We start from the raw sequence: 19596 nt of genomic DNA, 5'->3' as shown, positions 1-19596 counted from the left end.
CCAATGCCTCCCACGTTCTAGCCACTTCTAGGGATTTATCATTATCTAAGCGCCTGGCCTGCTGCAGTCGGAGTGTGCCCTCAGCTCGTGCCCAGCGCAATAGATTTGCCTTCCATCTTGAATAACTAGGGCCCAGGTTCGATTTCCAGTGCATGGTGAGTTCCCTCTTGGCCAAAATCAAGCCTAGGTCATAGAATTTGCTAGTAACTTTCGTTCGGGGGGTATGTGGGAACCAGAGTAGCAAACAGGTTCCCATGTCCGCCTCTATCTGCCGGCCCGTGACAGCATTCAGACAAGCCACCACTTCCTTCCAATAATCTTTCAAGCCCGCGCATGACCAGAACATATGGGAGAAATCGGCTCCATCCGCCCTACATCTCGGGCAGTGCGATGTAGCGCCACCAAAATATTGCGAAATCTTAACAGGCGTTAAATACGCCCGATGTAGAGTAAAAAACTGGACTAGTTGAAATCTGGCGTTCCGAGTACCCTACCAACTGGGGCCACGTCGTCTCAGGGATGGGTTTTCCGATATCCAATTCCCATTTACCTCGCAGACCATCCAAGGATAACAAGGTTTCCGTCGATAGTCTCCTATAGAGGCAGGTAACGGCCTTGGAGGTGCCAGCCGCCATAACCACATACTGGCAACCCAGAGAGGTCGGTGGCTCAGAGAGCCCCATATTCCATTGTTTCTGAATACTAGCCACTAAAGCGGCATGCAGCAAATAATCCCCCCTTGGAAGGCCATAAGCGTTCTGCAACTCTTGGAAAGTCAGCAGAGCCCCATCTCCATACAGATCCCCAATCATGTGCAGCCCGAGATCTTCCCAAACCGCCAAAGCCGACCCGTTACCGCCATGCGGAAGAGCCGTACACATCCCTAAAGGAATTTCGGGGGCATACGGACGACTGGCACCCGATCGTTTGTGACTTCGAAGCCAGCAGAGGCGAAGAGTGCGTTCCTCAAGAGTGAGTTGATCTAAGTCAATCTTCTGGCCCAGTATTATAAAAGAGATGATATGTCTGGGAATCAGTCTGCCCTGCGGTCCCTCCGGTCCCCTAAACTCCCGAGCCGCTGCTTGAGTAAGCCATTGTAACTGGGCTGCCAGGTAGTACCATTAAAAATCAGGTACTGCCAGCCCTCCATCCGCCCTGGGACGCATCAGGGTGGCCAAAGCGACTTGACGCCTGCCCGATCCCCAGATGAACCCCGTAGTCAAAGATCGAAGTTTACTAAAGAACGACGCCGGTATCCATACAGGCAGTGTGCGAAAAAAATACAATAGGCGGGGAAGTGCTACCATTTTCAGCAGAGCCACCCTTCCCGCTACTGATATAGGCAGGGTACGCCAAAATCTCATATTACTCTGCAGGTTCCTGATCGCCCTGCTCACATTACCTTCCAGCAAGTCTAGCTGGGAATGATAAATATGAGTACCCAAGTACAGGAGACAGTGGTGCTCCCACAGAAGGCTCCCCTCCATCCGGGGCTCATGTCCGCTCGGGGTTACAGGGTTATCGGGAAGAGACAGGTCTTCCCCCAGTTGACCTTCAATCCCGAGACACTGCCAAAATCTTGAAGTAGGAGTTTGGCTCCGCGAAGCGAGTCATTAGTATCCGCCAAAAACGTCAGCAGATCATCTGCATATAGAGAGATATAATGGGTCTCGCACCTCAACACCAGGCCCTCGTACGTCCGCCCTGTCCGAGCATGAGACACCAACGGCTCAATACCTAATGCAAACAGCAAGGGGGACAGCGAACACCCCTGGCGCGTCCCGCGGCTAACCCGATATGCAGCCAATATCGTGGCTCCCGTCTTCTCTCTGGCTGTAGCTGCATTATAGAGCAATGCAGTCCATTTCAAAAACCGGTCTCCCAATCCGAACGCCTCCAAGACCCGAAACAGGTAGGGCCATTCCACACTGTCGAAGGCCTTTTCAACGTCGATCGAGAGCACAGTGGCCTCCGGGAGCCCTCCGAAATCGCCCCCCATGACCCAGAGGAGTCGGCGCACACACGTCGCATTGGTGCGTTGGGGAATGAAGCCCGCCTGATCTGGGTGAACCAGGGCTCGCATATGGACGAGGAGTCGCGTCGCGAGGATCCTACTCAAAATTTTAGTCAACCGTAAGCAAGTGCTGGTGCCTGTTGTTAGCAAGGGGGTCCCACCCTGCGGGCACCCAAGGGTGCATTTTTGTGCCTCCGGCATGTAGGGTGACGCGTTGCCGCCTCCGGTCATCACTGACCATGCTGGGCAATGTAGTCCCGATTTGCCCCCTCTTTGGATAAAGTGCTAGTGCCTGTTGTTAGCAAGGGGCTCCGGCACCGCAGAAGCCCAAGGGTGCTTTTGTGCTCCTCCAGTGTGTGGGGTGAAGATGCTGGGCAAATGTAGTCCGGGTTTTCCCCCTTGTCAGGCAAAGTGCTGGTGCCTCTTGTTAGCAAGGGGTTCCTGTGCCCCGGGAGCCCGAGGGTGTTTTTTTTGCACGTCTGGCGCATTGGATGACATGTTGCCACCTCCTGGCAGCACTGAGGATGCTGGTCAATGTAGTCCTGGTTTGCCCCCTCGTCGGGTATAGTGCTGGTGTCTGTTGTTAGCAATTGGCTCCCATGCCGCGGGAGGCCGAGGGTGCTTTTGTGCACCTTCGGCACGTGGGGTGATGAACTGCCACCACTGAGGATGCTGAGCAATGTATGTAGGAGAGTAGGATCTGCTTCTTATAGTTACCCCCACTTTTTTCCTGATGTTTCACTGTTTTTTCGACTATAGTATGGCTGGGGCCCTGCTATCCAGGACTTCAGCCTAGCTGCTTCCTCTATAAAATTATTGTATGAACTTTAGGTACACTCCAGATTGGATTCTGGGGTACCCTTGTGAGTCCCTAGTATATGGTATACTATGTACCCAGGGCATAGGTACCCTAGAGGTCTACCAGGGGCTGCAGCATGTATTGTGCCACCCCTGGGAAGCCATTTAAAATGACACAACAGGTCTGCTACTGCAGCCTGTGTAAGAGTAAGTGTAGGGGAGTAGGGTCTGCTTCCTATGGTTACCCCCCTTTTTGCTGTGATTCTCTGGTTTTTCTACTTTAGTCTGGCTGTGGCCCTGCTAATCAGGCCCACAGCCTAGCTGTTCTCTCTCTACATTGATACCATGTACTTTAGGTACATACCAGATTAGTTACTGGGTCACCCTTGTGAGCCCCTGTATAGTGTACCCTAGGAACCCAGGGCATAGGTGCACCCTAGGCCTACCAGGGGCTGTAGCAAGTATTGTGCCACCCCTGGTTTGCCTTCCAAACTGACACCACAGGTCTGTTCACACAGCCTGGGTAAGGTGGTTTAATCACCCCTTACTTAGATATAGTATACCTATATATGTATGCCTATGTAGACACATAAGCCACTCCTAAGGCAGACCTCGACAATCCTGGAGGTAGAGGGCTTGGTTTTATGTGAGAGGGTGCCTTAGCATGAGCTGAGCCCCTCTGCAGCTTTCGGACCCATCTCCTTATAGCTGTTCTATGATATAGCCATACCATATACTCTTAAGTGCATTATAATCCTCGCGCTTAATGCTAACTTTGGTTTGGCTTTATCAAAACATGTTGTGTAAGGTGTCAAACACTTTGGAATACTACCCTACCCACCAGTCCTGGTGGCGGGGGTAGCATTCCACCCTTCTAGAGGGAGAAGCCATGTAGTTACTGGTAAACCTGGTTAAAGTTAAACAGAGCCTCAGCATCACAAAATGGATGCTGCTGCCACAGACATGAGTCTGCCCTTGTGCTGCTGGACGAAACTCTGGCAGAGGAGGCCTGGACAATAGGTTTTCTATCCTGGCACCTCCCCAGAAAGGCTTTTGTGTATTGGGGCAGGGAGGGCTGCATTCAGTGAATGCTTTCCAGACACTGCCTGGGGCCCTCAAGGTGCTCCATGCATTGTCCAGTTCAAACCGGTTGCTGGGGCACTCTGCCCCAGCTCTGGTGTGAAACTGGACAAAGGGAAAGGGGTGTAACCACCCCCTTCCCAGGTCCACCCATAGGAGGGGCCTTAAAGGTAGTCCTGCCCCTAAACTTAGTATAAGTATAGGAACTCAGGGCCAGATGTAGGTCGGTTGGTAACGGCCGAAAATCGGTATTTTCGGCCGTTACCGACCGGTATATGGGTGACAGGTATGTAGGGGGCATTATTTTAACGAATCGGTAAAATTACCGATTCGGTAATTTTACCGATTCGATAAAATAAAAAATCGGTAAATTTACCGATTCTGAGGCACCGAGATGTAGGTGGGACTCTTCAGAGTCCCAGAGGCCTTACAGAATCGGTATTTTACCATCAAATCCAATTTGATGGTAAAATACCGATTCCGGTGTGCATGCACATGTGTGCATGCACACCTATGCCATGTGACAGGCAGACCTGCCCTTAGGGCATGTATGCCTGCCACATGGCACCCGAGCCTGTTTTGGGGGTGCCAGAGGGTGTCAAAGTGACACCCCCTGCACCCTTGTGCAAATCGGTATTTACCGATTCTGTAATTACAGATTCGGTATTGCCTATTGATTCCTATGGGCTTCACAGCCCATAGGAATCAATAGGAAATACCGATTCGGTATTTCCAGATTCGGTAAATACCGAATCTTAAAGATTCGGTATTTACACATCTGGAAATACCTACATCTCTCCCCTTCATATTTACCACTTCTTAAATACCGAATCGGTAAAATTCGGTATTTAAGAAGTGGTAAATAAGAATTACCTACATCGGGCCCTTAGTCCCTTGGACTTAAGATTACTCTGGACGAAACTCTGAAACATAAATTCTAGTCCATCGACATTCCATTTCTACTGGAAGACAGAAGACATCTCCCTTGTGGTCAAAGAGTGACCATCCTGTTCAAACAGGCACTAACAGCAACTTTGCCAGTCTGCATTTTTGAGGCTCCCACCGGATCCCGAAGAATCTGCAACACAGGACACAGATTTTCAGACATCTCTGATCCCGACCTTCGCTCACAGCAAAGCTGAGACACATAGCGGACACGAGAGACGTGGGACCGGAACTCCTTGACATCCTGCATTTTGCAAGTTGCACTCACTTCCCGAGGAATCTCAAAGTTGTGCATTTGGGTGCTTGAAGCCCCAGTCTCGAGCACCTTTTGCACTGAAGCTCAGAGGCCCACACTCTATGAGTCTCCCGTCGGCCCGCTTTTGCATTTCAGCTTGATGCATGTTAGAAAGGCGAACCCGGGGGAGGCAGAAGGTGTCTGACTGACCACCCCTAGGTCTACCCCTCCTTCAGAGAAGGGACCGAGCGATGTCGAGAGGCCTCCGACGTGAGGGCCCTCTCCTAGAATCGTACAGCAGAGTAATCACACCACTACAAATGTACACCACACGTAGATAGAGTTTTCAATCTTTATCTGGCAATAAGTATCGTTTCAATATATACAGCAGATCCCGAGATCTGGAAAGTCTCGTGACAAGGGGCAAGGTAGCGGGACAGTCTTATAGATGGTCGGTTGCAAGGAGACTCTACGCACAGCTCTCAATCCTCGAGCTGGGGAGTTCCGGAAGGTTGGGCCGCGGCAGCGCCAGCAGGCTCCAAGATGGTTCAGCGAGTGTGGACCGCGGCAGCGCCAGCAGGTTCCAAGATGGTTCAGCGAGTGTGGACCGCGGCAGCGCCAGCAGGTTCCAAGATGGTTCAGCGAGTGTGGACCGCGGCAGCGCCAGCAGGTTCCAAGATGGTTCAGCGAGTGTGGACCGCGGCAGCGCCAGCAGGTTCCAAGATGGTTCAGCAAATGTGGACCGCGGCAGCACCAGCAGGCTCGAAGATGGTTACAGCAAAGATGGACCGCGGCAGCGCCAGCAGGCTCCAAGGTGGTTACAGCGAAGATGGACCGCGGCAGCGCCAGCAGGTTCCAGGTAGAACAGCAAGGTGAGTTCGTCTCAGGTTCAGCCGCGACAGCGTCAGCAGGGCTTCTCGACTCCGGGATACAACTGCCGTTCTACTCCGGGGCTGGCCCAGATATAGGTCTGGAGTCCTTTGATGTCCGGACCCTCTCGCCTGGGGGTCAGAGGGGCCGGGATGATGGTGTCCAGACACCCAGCAGGGGGTGGAGCCAGTGCTCAGGGAGGCCGGAGGCCGATCGAAACCAGGCATCCGGGGACGGTTGGAGAGCTATCGAAACTCCCCTCTCCTTGTCTCTGGTTGAGTGGCCACTCTACCACCCGGAGGGCTCTTGGTGCCTCGATGGCGGGCTCGCTGGGGCCGTGGCCGCGGCTGGGCCGGGACCACGTGTCTGTGATGTGATGGGCCCAAGATGGCGTCGGGCCTGGAATGAGGGTCCGGGGTGGGCACCGGACCGGTAATGCTGGGGCGGCCCGAGGGTGCCGTGTCAGTGGTTGTGGGCCGCCGGGTGGCGGATCTGGGGGTTTGTAGGTCGTGCAGAGGTGTGCCCGAGGCCGACCCGGGCTGGATGGAGGGCCGATGTCATCCGGGGCCCACCATGCGGGAGGGGTAGGACCACGCCACGAGGCCGGGTCCAACAATTTATCTTTGTGGTTCCTAGTCTGTTGGCTAGTGAGCTCCCCGAAGACTTACTTTCAAATCTAACTTGCTTTCATGGTTGCTCCAGGCTTGCTCCAGCTTCCCTACAAAGAAAAAGTGCCCCAAACCTTGCTGGTCTGCACCGAAGCCGATCTTGACATCTTGCATGGATTGCGTTTGCCAAGGCTTGTTGGGTCCAATCCAGATACCGACACCACAGTCAACTAGATCCTTTGTGGGACAGCTTGAATCCAGCTCCTGGTTGTAGTCGACGCCGCCTGGACCTCATGGCTGAAGAGACAAACTTCACCTTTTCTCCTGAAATCACCGACATTGGCTGGCAGCTTTCCATCGCCATCCTGGTCACTGGCAAGTGACCCAGACTCTGTGCCTTCTGCTTTCAGTTTCTTCAGATCTTTGATCCACCCTTGGATCCATCTGGACACTTTTCCTCTGGACGCATGCAGCACTTCTTTGCAGCTCTCCATTGAAATCAACGACGAAACCCGACACCAAAAGACACCTATGCACCCGGCTTCCATGGGTGAGGGAACACGAGTACTCTGGTAGTCTCAAGGGTATTGGCCCTTCAAGTGTCTAAGTCTAAAAGGGTTCCTTCGTAGTTCATTTAGAAGTGTCCTTAAATTATAAATTTGTAACTTGTTTGTTTCCCATAGAAAATCAATGGTAACCCGCGGTTGTGTTTAGACACTGCACACTTCTCCCGTGGGCCTCCTACTTCCTAACCCTTGGTTGTTCCTAGAAGCCCCAGCGATTTCCTAGGCCCTAGGCCTGCTTTCTAACTCAGAGGTGGTTCTTATACCACTATTTTAGTATATGGATTGTAAGGCCCCTTAGGCAAAACGTATAACTTGTGCAGCTTATCGTATGCTAATTAAGTTCCTTGTATTGTACTTTTACCTCTAAACTCATAAAGAGTGCAGAGGGGTTGTGCTTAGAACAAATACATATATATTTGATATATACCTTGTGTGGTGTGCTTTCATTTGGTACTCAAGGGATAATAATTGGTAAAACAACTAGCTTAATTCGCTCTCTGAAGTCTTAGCCTGAAGACTGCTCGCCACTGCTACCCCTAGGATAGCTTTCTATAAGGTTGACTTTACAACCACCATCAATGAGGGTCGATTAGACTGGTGCAAGGTGCCCATTAGAACTAGTGGAGATCATATGCCAGGCTAACTTCTCACATTGGTGTGCAGCGGATGGGATAAGAGCTTGCATTGTTTTACCGAATAATCTTGAGAATATCATTTGAAAAATCACATCAAGGTACCTGTATGTACATATAAATCAAGTCTTATAATACATACGTTCTACTAAACTTAGCAGTTGTAGGTGGTAAGGGCTTAGCACACCCTGACTACAACTTCTAGAGAGGTTCTAGTAGGAAAACAAGTAGTGTAGGTAGGTGCACACACCACACCACACTAGTCATGGCTTTAAGGGCAGGAGGTAGTGCCTCTCTGCCAGATGTCAGCAAAGAGCAGAATTCTAAGTATGACACCTTCACTTTTCAAGACCTGAGAAGCTTGTGTGTTGTCAGAAAATTAAGGCAAGGACAGAGTCCAACCTCTCAGCACCTAGTAAATCTTTTAGTGGCAAATGACTTAGAAAAAGCATCAGACCCAGAGGTACATGTTAGCAGGGAGGGGGCCATCCTTCATCAGAAGAGGATCCTAGTGGGGTACCCAACCAGGATGATGATGATGATGAGGAGGATTCAGACCAGGATGAGGGTAATGAACTTGGCCTGGAAAACACAGGACTACCTGAGGGTGGAGAGGGCCTAAGAAGGCCTCCCTCTATCCTTACATGTTGGCCTAATGATGTGCCCAGAAGAAACAGATCTCTTTCGGATGAATCTGGACATTCTGACTCATCAGTAGGGTCCTCTGCCTCAGCTCAAAGGAGAATGACTTCCCCTCAGAGAAGAGAGCACAAAGCTAGAATGAATGAAATCAAGTTTAGGATCAAGAGGCAAGAAATTGCCCTTGCCAAAGAGACCCTGGCTCTTGAAAGAGAGAAACAATTGTGTGGGCTAGAGCCCACTGGTGGCAGCAACAACCCTAGTGGTAGGGAAAGGTCTCATGACCATAGAAACCTGAACAAGATTGTCCCTCCCTATCAGATTGGGGATGACATCCACAAGTGGATAACTGCTTTGGAGAGGGTCTGCAAAGTACAACAGTTACCCCAGAGTCAGTGAGCAGCAATCTTGTGGCTCTCCTTTGCAGACAAAGGAAGAGACAAGCTCCTCACTGTTAGAGAAGAGGATGCTGACAACTACACTGTCCTGAAGAGTGCTCTGGTAGATGGGTTTCGCCTAACCACTGAGCAGTACAGGCTGCTGTTCAGAGACACCCAGAAGACTCAGACTCAGGACTGAACAGACTTTGTAGATTGTGCTACTAAGGCTCTGGAAGGCTGGTTACTGGGCAGTAAAGTAAGTGACTATAAAGGAGTGTATAACCTTATAATGAGAGAACAGATTCTTAACCCCTTCCATGCTCATGACGAGCTCAGCTCGTCATGCAGTACAGTGCTCCTGTGCTCATGACGAGCTGAGCTCGTCATGACCACACCCGTTTTTATTGCTGTCCAGCACAGCAGCAGAATCGCTCTAGCAGTGATGCGGTTAATAATTGTCAAAACCAGTTATTGCATCAGCACTTAGTTGACTCTGATTTGACCTCTCCCTAAGAATTGGGTAAGAAGGTAGACAAATGGGTCAGAACCAGGGTGAAGCAGAAGGTACAGAACCAAAGTGGTGACCAGAAGAAGCAAGACCAAAAGGGTGGGGAGAAAGCAAAAGACCAGAAGTCTTCTCAAGGTCCCCAAAAAGATTCTAATGGTGGGGGTTCCCAACAATCCAAAAAGAAAGAAGGTCATAGAAAACCACGGTGCAAAGTTTTAAAGTAAATTCTCTCTGGACCAGTGATTGCACCAAGAAGGAGACAGCTCTAACCACCATTGCCCCTAAGGCAACTGTTCCCCCTAGTCCAGCTCCAAGTGGTGGTTCTCAACAGAAGGGTGTAATAGGGGTAACCCTGGGAACTGAGATGGACTCTGGCCTAGTCAGAGTACCAACTCAAGCTGTTTTGATCTGTGATGGGAACACAGGCATGTCCTCTACTGTGAGTCCTACTGCCCTGCCTTTTATTTGCCTACAGAGAGGTCCCACAGAAGGGGGTTGGCTACAGCCCTTTTGAACTTTTGTTTGGGCATCCTGTAAGAGGACCCCTTTGTCTGGTGAAGGAAGGATGGGAGTTACCTCTCCAACTTCCCAAACAAGACATTGTGGACTATGTACTTGGTCTCCACTCCCGGATGGCAGAGTACATAAAAAAAAGGCATCCAAAAACCTTGAGGCTAGTCAGGAATTGCAAAAGACCTGGCATGACCAAAAGGCTGTACTGGCTGTTTACCAGCCAGGACAGAAAGTGTGGGTGTTGGAGCCTGTGGCCCCAGCAGCTCTCCAGGACAAGTGGAGTGGACCCCACACTATTGTTGAACAGAAGGGAGAAGTCACCTATTTGGTTGATCTTGGAACTCCCAGGAGCCCCCACAGGGTGCTTCATGTCAACAGACTGAAACCATATGTTGACAGGGCAGACATGGGCTTGCTCATGGCTATTGATGAAGGACAGGAGGAAAAGAGTGACCCTCTCCCAGACCTGCTCTCTCAGAACCCTGATGATGGGTCTGCTGATGGTGTAGCCTTGCAGGCAGCCTCACTGCTCAACAGCAGAATGACTGCAGACAAGTTCTGCAGGCCTACAGACATATGTTTTCACTGACTCCAAGTCAGACTACCCGGTGCACTCATGAAGTGGACACTGGGGACAGTCTGCCTGTTAAAAGTAAGATTTACAGGCAACATGATCAAGTCAGGGACTGTATCAGGACAGAAGTCCAGAAGATGTTGGAATTGGGAGTCATTGAACCTGCTGCAGTGTGGCTCCAAGAATCATTACTCACCTTTTCCCTGAAAGCCTAAAACACACAAATCATTTATCAGTGGGGCCCATAACACTGCGCATTTACCCTGTTCACTTATACTAGGCTTCAAGGTTTTGGTGAATCGTAAGGGAGAAATGCTGTAACATTTAGGTGGAGCGTCTAAACCTATTTAACTATTCATTATTTATACCTGCAGATTTAAACATTTTTACCATAGTTTTATTCAAACTTTAAATTATTTAAACACACCACCATAGTGGCAATGGATCAACTAGAGTAAAAATTAGGCGTAGGAAGAATTCAAAGACCAGCTCTTACTTCTTCATTTATCTAATTTTTATTCAAAGCAAAACTTTATCATGTCTGACAATTTATGCATTAGTAAATCTTTATTCGGTAAAACTTAAACTTTATTTCAAAATGATCATTTTATTTAGAGCTCAAGAAAATTGCTTTATTTTAAAAAACTGTTCAAAATTAGCAAAGAACAGATAGTTCCAAATTCCTTCTTCTCCTAACATCCCTAACTAACGCCCTCATCTTATCCTTCAGTCCTGCAAAGAAAACAAGTAAAGAAAATTAGAGTTCTTACATCCAGGAATCGGTCAGCAATCGGGCAGCATCTCCGATAGAAATTGAAAAAGCGACCCCACCTAGACAAAACCAGGGGTTTTTATACCCTAAATCCCTAACTTAATCTATCTAAAATGTAACTACCATCATTTATTACATTTCTGATTGGACAAAATCGGGGTGGGTGAGCATCTCTTCATCATTACAACATTATTTTCTCAACATGTCAGCAAGAAAAGAAAGGGTAATTGTTTAAGTTGGTCCGTGGCCTAGACATTTCCGTGTACTTGAAACATCGTGAAACTCTCCCAGGCTCTGAGCATTACATCGTCCAGGGTTGGCACCCATTCTAGGTTCCGGGCTACAGCAGCCTTGAACCTCCTCGAGCACAGGCAGTTCACTCTTACTTGCAGGTTTTGGCGCGCCTGCGCAGTTCAACTCTTGCTCACAGTTTACCCGACCGTCCATTTTCTAGCTAGGCCTCAGAAGCCACTTTTGGAACTATCGTGAAAACAAACACAAATTTACATTAGTTATTGAATTTAAGCCCATTCTGTTTACCTCCCACCTTACTAATCTTTCCCAATTAGTTGTTACCTAGCACATAAGCCACATAAATGTGTTTTATACTTACACTTTTGACCACCTTTCTTTCCCAGAGTCTCTCTCTGACTGGTAATTTCATTCACTTGCTCTTCTTGTTCCTTTGTTGCATTCACTATTTTGAATCTCAATCCTCCAGCCCCTTTAGGCCAATTGTCTCCTTTGCAGACTTTCTTAGTCTTTGGTTCTCAGTGTTATGCTCCACTCTCCAAGCTCTTTTTCTTGTGCTTTTTCTTAATGGAGTCTCATCTGCACTGTCATCAGTTTCACTTTCGGTGTCTTCTACTGTATCATTTATTATCATTTTCACAATATCTTTGTCTTCATCAGTTTTGGTTTTCTCTACTGTCACTCCGTCAGGAACTATTTCATAACTGGTACTTGGAATCTCATCCTTATCATGAGTTACTTCCTTTCCCCCAGTTTCAGGATTTCCTTTCCTACTTCCAGAGTTTTCAGTTTTCGTTTCAGCTTTCTCCTTCTCTACAGCTCTCTCTTCACTTTCTTTTGCGTCTTTACTGGTGCTTGCCTTTACCGATTCTCGATCTTCAGGTTGATCTTCTGAATCTGGTATTTCATCAATCTCCCTTTCTCCTTCACCTTCAGATGCAGAACTGGCTTCTGATACTTCCAGATGTCGACGTTCTTGTCGATCTTCAATATCGGGATCCTGTAGGAGAGTAGGGTCTGCTATCCTATGGTCACCCCAAATTTTTGCTTTTTGCTTCACTGGTTTATGACTTAATGTGGCTGTGGGCCTGCTAATCAGACCCACAGCCTGCTGTTCTCTCTCTAAATTATTACCCATGTACTTTAGGTGCATAACGAAATTGGAATTGGTTCACCTTATTGGCCCCTGTAACAGTGTACCCAGGTACCCAGGGCATAGGTGCTTCCAAGGCCTACCAGGGGCTGCAGCATGTATTGTGCCACCCCTGGCCTGGCCTCCATATTTGACACAACTGGCTGATCACTCAGCTGGGGTAAGTCGGTGTAACCACCCCTTACTTAGGTGTAGTATGCCTATACCTAACCTAAAATGGACACATATGTTCCTATCAGTCACCCCTATGGAAGGCCTCATCAATCCTGGAGGCAGAGTGCTTGGAAATATGTGAGATAGTGCTCTGGCATGAGCTGAGCCTGTCTGCAGCTTTCGGAACCATGTCCTTTAGCTGTTTCATGATATTGCCATACCATATACTCTTAAGTGCATTATGAACCTCGCGGTTAAATGCTATCTTGGGTTTGGCTTAATCAAAACATGTCGAGTAAGGTGTCATACGAATTGGAATACTACCCCCTCGCCAGTTCTGGCGACGGGGGTAGCATTCCACCCTTCTAGAGGGACATGACATGTACCTAGCCTGAACCCCGGTTAAAGTTAAACAGAGCCTTAGCATCTCAAAATGGATGCTGCCACCACAGACACAAGTCTGACCTCCTGCTGCTGGGAGTCCTTCCAGCGAGGGCAGCTTGGACAAAGGGTTTCCTGCCTGGGGAGGTGCTAGCACCACTCCAGACAGGATTTTGTGTATTGGGTAGGACAGGGCTGAATAGAATCAGACATGCCTGGGGCACACAAGGTGTCCCTGTGCATAGGCCAGTTCAAACCGGTGCTGGGGCTTTCCAGCCCCAGTCCTGGTGCGAAACTGGACAAAGGAAAGGGGGTGTAACCACCCCCCTTCCTGGTTCCACCCAGAGGAGGGACCTAGTAGGTGATCCGGCCCCCCAGATTCGAATAAGAGTGGGAGCTGTGTCCTGAGACTTCAGATCATCCTGAATCAACTTGAAATACAGAAGAAGACTGGACTTCGACATTCTGCTGCACAGAAGACGGAAGAGAATCTCCCTTGTGGCCAAGGAGTGACCACCCTGTGAATACAGGCACCAACCAGCAACTCGACGTCTGCTTTGCCGCCGCCTCCCACCGGAGCCCGAGCCCAGAGCCGGACAAGACCCAGACTCCCAGACTTCTCACCGCCCGATCCACAGTCCCTGCAAAGAAGGGACCCGTGGAGGCACCGAGAGACGTGGGACCGGACCTCTTGGAAGACCCTCAAAACGCTGACTGCGCAGCATCAGAGGTACCCTCGATGATGTGCTTTGGGGTTTGAGAAGCCCCAACCTCGAGCAGCCCTTGCATCGAAGATCAGCCCCCCAGCATCTCCACGATCTGCGTGGGGCCCTTTTGCATCGTGCCACTCGACGTGCCATCCCGGCCACGTGCCACGTGGCTAGCGGCCATCTTGGCGACGAAACCTTCAACTTACACTGCGGGTCTGGTTGCTCCAGACTTGCCCTCGCTCCTGTAAAAAGGAGCCCCTGCTCTGACCTTGCTAGTCCGAGTAACAAGCCTTTTTCGATTCCTGCGTGGCTTGCACTAGCCAAGGCCTGTTTGCTCCAATCAAGTTGCCGACACCGCCAACAGCGAGAAGCCTGCGTGGGACAGCTCATGACCGACTCCTGGACGTCTTCAACCCCTCGTGTCCACGTGGCTGCAGAGAGAAGCTACACAACATCACCTGTTTGCGCCCGACATTGCCTGGTTCCACTCTGGTTCCACGGTAGTCACTGGCTAGTGACTTTGAACATTGTCCCCTCTGCTTTCAGGTCTTCACCTCTTCAGATCCACCCTTGGATCCACCGGAACTCTTCACATCGAGTCGCCTGCAGCATCTTCAGCTCCAAGCACCATCGACCTGCGTGACGAAACCCGACACTACTTCGACCCTATGCACCCGCTTCCTGTGGGTGAGGTAACTCAGCTCTGCCGGTGTTCCCACACTGGTACACACCTCTAGTGTCTGTGTCTAAAGTTTCATCCTTCTAGGTCACTCGGAAGGTTCCTTTTTAACTAACTTTGTAACTTTTACGCACCATTGACATTGCATTGGTAAAGCGTGCACTTTCTGCACTGCACCCGAGTCCCGCGGGCCTTTCCCGACTTCTTCACTGCTAGTCCCGAACAGCTCCAGCGATTCCCCAGGCCCTAGGCCTCTTCACTTTCCCCATAGTGTTTCTTATACCACTATTTTAGTATATGGTTTAGGTGGCCCCTAGGGCTCATCCATAATTGTGCAACTTTTGTGTATTTAAACTGTGTTTTGTTTTAACGCATTTGCTTCTGTGCTCATAAAGAGTATCAGGGTTATTTGTAGAAATAAATCTATATATATTTTCAATATATATCTGTGTGGTGTCCTTTCATTTGGTATTCAAGGGATTGTGTATGGTAAAACAGCTTGCTTCACATGCCTTTACAGAGTTTAGCCTAAGACTGCTTAGTCCATGCTACCCCTAGGATAGCTTGTCTATAAGGTTGACATTTCACAACCTGCACCATAAGGGGTTGCTTGGCATGGTACAAGGTGATCACTAGAACTAGTGAGCATCATATACCAGGCCAACTTCTCACAGATCCTTTTCTGGTTCACCCTCAGAATCAGTCAGTTGTACTTTCACCGTCGTATGGGTATTCAGGTTCAGGCACACGGATGGTGTGACTAGCATGAACCCACCTCTTCAATCCAGCACACTTAACTGCAGTGTTACTGATCATGATCACCTGACGTGGTCTTTGCCACCTTGGTACCAAACAATTCCTTCTGCGATGAACTTTCACTCTTACCCAATCCCCAGGGACTAGATCATGAGCTGGAGTTTTCTCTTTGGAATTTGATTCAGTTCCCACCTGGTGGAGCACAGAAGTTACCACATCAGACAGGTTTTTGCAGTAATCCAGTATGATGTCATCATTAATAGTCAACAGTTTATTAACTGGTACATAGGCCTGTCTCATCCCCCTGCCCATTAAGATTTCATGTGGGCTTAATACAGTTTTTCTGTCAGGTATGCTTCTCAGAGTCTATATGCACAATGTAGCTTCTGGTGAATGTCCAGAGCTTCACAAATCATCTGCATTTATTCATTTTGAAAATGCGGGCCTCTGTCCGATTCAATGGTGACTGGAAACCCAAAACGTGGTATTATCTCACGCAAGAGCAGTTTAGCAACAGTTATTCCATCATTCCTTCTCGTGGGGAAAGCTTCTACCCATCGAGAAAACAAACAGATTATCACAAGAACATATCTGAGTCTGTTGCATGGAGGTAATTCAACAAAATCCATCTGAACTCTTGTAAATGGTCCACCCTCCCGTCCTATGGTTCCCAAACTTACAACAGTTTTTCTGTTTGGATTAAATTGCTGGCAGACTAAGCATCTTTGATTTAGCTAGTATCTCCGTGCTCTCCTGTTTTTATCTGATGTTAATTGCTTTGTGTTGGCGCAGTCCTTGTAACACTGTGTCTGACAGTGCCTTCGTAGTAACGGTAGAAAATGTGGTCTCTTGATCACGAAGGACGCGCTCATTCAACTTGAAACCAAGGTGGTTTCTACTTGGCTAAACGGTTATAGCGTTTATATATGGAAAGATTTTAACGCAATGTTTTAGTTCATAGCAATTGAATTTATTGATGAACCATTCTTTTAGTAGTTTGCATCATTTCCAATGGAAAATTCATTAAATTCATGAATGCTTCACATCGTTACATTATGCCCAATGCATTTCGGGTTGTAAACAGAAACCCTTCGTCAGGGGCCTATAGAAAACGAAAAACATACAAGACCTTAGCATTAGAAAGAAACCTTGGTATTGAATAAAAAATTAAAGCATTGTATTCTAGTACGTTATTCAGCGATACATGATTATGCTCAGACATTGCGTGGTTGCTGAAAATAAAGTGCAGGTATAATGTGTAAAGTAGAATAATAGTTCTAAACTATGGGGTTGATATAGCAAATAATCATTAAAAGAGAAAGGATAGCGTGAATTGCAAAACTTACGGTTTGTAACAGGCGTGAAGTACGCGGCGTGCAATTCAAACACGGAAGTGAAGGAATAGTGAGTCAACCTATCCGGTGCGTGTTTATTGGGATGTAACATGGTCACGTGATCGCGAGTTCATGTAAGATAGTTAAAACGTGCCGGGTGCGGGGTTAAATGAATATTTCTGAGGAAAGTGAAAGAGAGGGTTAGAGGTTTATAATGTAGACAAAAATGTCAATTGCATATCTAATGTGCGCTGAAGCGTCCGATCACGTGGTATGGTTAGTGAGGTGTGGATTGGTGTAGAGTTCCGATCATGTGATAAAGTTCCCAGGAGGATGATAGGTCCAAAATTACAGTAACGTGCATAAATGTAGAAAATGTGAAGACCTAATGAAGGCAAAAGGGAGGAACTTACAGTGAAGAACAATGAAAATTAGTGATTGAAGTGTGTTAGTTGAATAACATGTGTTAATGTAAATTACATTAACGTACTAAGTCCAAAATATTTACATGGGGGTTAAAGTCAGTCCTAGGAGTCAATTGTTGTGGTATAATTTATAAAAAACAAGACATTTCAATTCTGTCGTTAATTCCTGATGGTTGCAGAGTATTAAGCTTTTTAATCCAAAAGAATTCAGCTTGCAACCGTTGTTTAATGGGGTCCATGTCACAACGTTGCGGCAGTATCTCGAGTATAGTGAATTTCAGTTGAGCAATTTGATGGTTACAGTTCAGCCAGTGATTGGATAATGCTGATTTCGTGTTCTTAGTCCGAATATTGCTCTTGTGTTCCGATATTCTTACCTTGATTTTTCGTTCAGTTTGCCCTACATATATTTTACCACACGGGCACTTAATAGCATAGATGACATTTTTAGAATCACAGGTACCTGTGTACATAAGATTGATTTTGTGTCCTTGAGTTGGATGCATCAGGGTTTTGCCAATTATTACATTATTGCAGTGTATGCAATTTAAGCATTTATTCATTCCTTTCTCTTGTCTGAAGGTCGGTTTTTTAGAGTTCAGAATTTCTTTTAAGTTTTGTGATCTCCTATAAGCAAAAGTTATGCGGTCACTGTAGAGATTATGTAAGTCTGGTTCTGATTGTATGAGCGACCAATGACGATTGATGATTTTTTTGATTTTCTTGGTATGTGTGGAAAATTTCAACACTCATACAGTTTTTTGATCATTCGTCTTTTGGACAGTTGTTAATAGTTTTTCTCTTGAAAGTTTTGCTACTTTTTTCATGGATTCATTAAGGATCCCTTTGGGATCTATGGTACAATGCGAAGTGCATTAGTTCAAGCAGAAAGACTTTATGGGCTTCACAATTTTCTTCTCTTAGTAGATTCCACTCTAGTGCTTCAAGGCCTTCGTTATGTGGAATTGAGGTGTAGAGTGATACCACGTCTACAGTGCATAACCAGTATTCGGTATTTTCCTTAAGAACAATGGTTCTAAGTAGGTTCAGAAACGCTGTTGTGTCTTTAATGAAAGTTTGTGATTTTTGTACTATCGGTTGAAGATGCCAATCTACATATTTACCTATACTGTCTGATATTGACCCGCAAGCTGATACAATGGGTCTGAAGGGTGGTGTTCGAGCATTTTTATGGATTTTAGGCAACATGTACAGTCTGGGTCTTCGTGGGTGCTTGGTTATCAAAAAATTGCGTGTTTGTTCGTCAATCCATCGAAAATTTAACGCCTGATCAAGTATGGTTAGAAGGATTGTTTGGAATTCTTCAGTCGGTCGTTATTGAGAGAAATGTAGGTGTTGATATCCCTTACATGTTCATTCACCCTTTTTTCATAGAAGCTGGTGTCCATTATTATTAGAGCCCCTCCTTTGTCGGCTCTTTGGATTGTTAACTCTCTATCATTGATTAGATTTGTGATGGTGCTCCATTCGGCTTTAGATAGATTGCTTTTGTTATGTTTTCGAAAATAGATTTTTTGAATATCTGTCATTACTGCTCGTTCGAAAGTTTCAATAGTTTTGTGAGAGTAAGGTGCACAGAAAGAACTTTTGGGTTTGAAAATTTTAGCCTGATCTGTAGTGTTAGATGGTACGTCTTTGAAGAAATACTTTAGTTTCAATACTCTGAAAAATTTGAATAGTGCTATTTCAGTTTCAGGAAGATTGGTTTTATATGTTGGTACGAATGAAGTTCCTTTATTTAGTACCGTCTGTTGTGCCATCGTAAGTTGTTTAGAGGAGATGTTGATGACTAAGTTGTTTTTGTTGTCTGGCTCCTTGTCCTTTTTGCTATTTGTGCGGCAGTTTCTTCTGCCCCTTCTGTTGCGTTTATAGGTGGTGCATTGGATGCTGGGCTTACGTCTAAAAAAGACGATTTGTTGGATGATGTACTTGGTTGTTGTGTTTTATTGATCGGTTGTCTAGATTGTGCTATATCTGATTCTGAAGTTAAACCTTCTTGAGATGAGTTGGCAGGTGTTTTTGATTTTGGTTGTTGCCACTTTCTTTGGTTATATATTTCAGCCCAAGTGTATACTTCATCATACTTGTAATCGATAGTGTCTCTTTTGTACTTTCGTACTTTCCGATCGTTGACTTCTTTCGCGTACTTGTCAAGTTTTTTGTTAACATCATCTAGCATTGTTTTTAAGTCAGGTAATTTTTCCAGTTATTTTTTCATATTGTTTAAGTCATTTTCTATTTCTTTCAAGACATTTGAGAGTTCTTGTATGATTAGAAGAATTAAATCCAATGAACATTTGTTCAAAATTTGATACCATTTTTCGATGAATTGTTTATTATTTTTACACAACATTGGCTTTAGGGCGATTCTAAGCCCCCTTGGAATTCTTTTGTTTTTGTGGTAATGTATGAGTGTGGTTGCATGGAGTCTTTGATTTATTTCTTTTTTACTTAAAAATTCAAATTGTCGGATTAATTGAGCGGTGGTTGAAACGTTGGGGCTGAATGCTCTGGTCTCTTGTATGAGTCCGTATATTTCTTCTGCAGCCTCCGGTGTGAAGGCTAGAGATTCTGCTTGTTTAGAAGTAATTTGAGCTA

Source organism: Lissotriton helveticus, chromosome 4_1, assembly GCF_964261635.1.
Source record: "Lissotriton helveticus chromosome 4_1, aLisHel1.1, whole genome shotgun sequence".
Taxonomy (NCBI): Eukaryota; Metazoa; Chordata; class Amphibia; order Caudata; family Salamandridae; genus Lissotriton; species Lissotriton helveticus.
This window is presented reverse-complemented; position numbering follows the sequence as displayed.